Genomic DNA, 2,500 nt, shown 5'->3' with positions numbered 1-2,500 from the left:
CCGTGCAAGCCACCCTCGTGGATCGACCTGCTGCGCTCCCAGCGCCTATACTCACCTGCAGTAACAACCGATAGCCGTGCAAGCCACCCCCGTGGATCGACCTGCTGCGCTCCCAGCGCCTATACTCTCCTGCAGTAACAACCGATAGCCGTGCAAGCCACCCCCGTGGATCGACCTGCTGCGCTCCCAGCGCCTATACTCTCCTGCAGTAACAACCGATAGCCGTGCAAGCCACCCCCGTGGATCGACCTGCTGCGCTCCCAGCGCCTACACTCTCCTGCAGTAACAACCGATAGCCGTGCAAGCCACCCACGTGGATCGACCTGCTGCGCTCCCAGCGCCTACACCACCTCCCGCGGTGGAGCCCGACAGCCGCGCATGCCACCGGCGGGGATCGACCTCCTACGCTCCCAGCGCCTATACTCTCCTACAGTGGCCACCGAAAGCCGTGCAAGCCACTCCCGTGGATCGACCCGCTGCGCTCCAAGCACCTACACCACCTCCCGCAGTGGAGCCCGACAGCCGCGCAGGCCACCCGCGGGGATCGACCTCCTGCGCTGGCTCCGCGGCAAGGGGCACCTCGGCACCCCGCAGAGAGCTCGGGAAGCCCGGCGCAATTCTACAACGGCCGGGGGCGAACAGCTTCCACGACAACGAAGCCCGACGTCGGGCCAACATTTTACCATGGTGTAAAACAACCTAGCCTGGTGGGGCCGGCAATCGGTCGACCTCCGCCCGAGCGACTTCGATCACGACCTCGGGGATCTGGCTCCGCGGCAAGGGGCACCTCGGCACCCCGCGGAGAGCTCGGGAAGCCCGGCGCAATTGTACAACGGCCGGAGGCGGACAGCTTCCACCACAACGAAGCAATACGTCGGGCCGACGTTTTCGCTCAGTGTAAAACGACCTAGAATGGTCGGGTCGGCAATCGGTCGACCTCCTACCGAGCGACTTCGATCACGACCTCGGGGATCTGGCTCCGCGGCAAGGGGCACCTCGGCACCCCGCGGAGAGCTCGGGAAGCCCGGCGCAATTGTACAACGGCCGGAGGCGGACAGCTTCCACCAGAACGAAGCCATACGTCGGGCCGACGTTTTCGCTCAGTGTAAAACAACCTAGCATGGTCGGGTCGGCAATCGGTCGACCTCCGACCGAGCGACTTCGATCACGACCTCGGGGATCTGGCTCCGCGGCAAGGGGCACCTCGGCACCCCGCGGAGAGCTCGGGAAGCCCGGCGCAATTGTACAACGGCCGGAGGCGGACAGCTTCCACCACAACGAAGCAATACGTCGGGCCGACGTTTTCGCTCAGTGTAAAACGACCTAGGATGGTCGGGTCGGCAATCGGTCGACCTCCTACCGAGCGACTTCGATCACGACCTCGGGGATCTGGCTCCGCGGCAAGGGGCACCTCGGCACCCCGCGGAGAGCTCGGGAAGCCCGGCGCAATTGTACAACGGCCGGAGGCGGACAGCTTCCACCAGAACGAAGCCATACGTCGGGCCGACGTTTTCGCTCAGTGTAAAACAACCTAGCATGGTCGGGTCGGCAATCGGTCGACCTCCGACCGAGCGACTTCGATCACGACCTCGGGGATCTGGCTCCGCGGCAAGGGGCACCTCGGCACCCCGCGGAGAGCTCGGGAAGCCCGGCGCAATTGTACAACGGCCGGAGGCGGACAGCTTCCACCACAACGAAGCAATACGTCGGGCCGACGTTTTCGCTCAGTGTAAAACGACCTAGGATGGTCGGGTCGGCAATCGGTCGACCTCCGACCGAGCGACTTCGATCACGACCTCGGGGATCTGGCCCCGCGGCAAGGGGCACCTCGGCACCCCGCGGAGAGCTCGGGAAGCCCGGCGCAATTGTACAACGGCCGGAGGCTGACAGCTTCCACCACAACGAAGCAATACGTCGGGCCGACGTTTTCGCTCAGTGTAAAACGACCTAGGATGGTCGGGTCGGCAATCGGTCGACCTCCGACCGAGCGACTTCGATCACGACCTCGGGGATCTGGCTCCGCGGCAAGGGGCACCTCGGCACCCCGCGGAGAGCTCGGGAAGCCCGGCGCAATTGTAAAACGGCCATGGGCGAACAGCTTCCACCACAACGAAGCCCGACGTCGGGCTAACGTTTTAGCTTAGTTTAAAACGACCTAGCATGGTCGGGTCGGCAATCGGTCAACCTTCGATCTTAAGGTCGACCAATGAGGTCAGGAGTCAGGGGTCGGAGGTCAAGTTTAAACAAGAGAGCAACGATTGCTTAAGCCTGTCGTTGGTTCGATATTTAGAAAGTGACATTTTACCTACCAAGGTCGAATGGACTATCGGTCGACCTCCGAACTCAAGGTCGACTACTGGGGTCAGGGGTCAGAGGTCAAGCTTAAACAAGAGAGCAACGATTGCTTAAGCCTGTCGTTGGTTGGATACTTTGCCAGTGACATTTCACCTACCAAGGTCGAATCTGCAAACGGTCGACTATCAACCTCAGGGTCAATCCG

The sequence above is a fragment of the Ciona robusta genome, unplaced genomic scaffold (assembly GCF_009617815.1).
Source record: "Ciona robusta unplaced genomic scaffold, ASM961781v2 AP042758.1".
NCBI classification, from domain to species: domain Eukaryota; kingdom Metazoa; phylum Chordata; class Ascidiacea; order Phlebobranchia; family Cionidae; genus Ciona; species Ciona robusta.
This window is presented reverse-complemented; position numbering follows the sequence as displayed.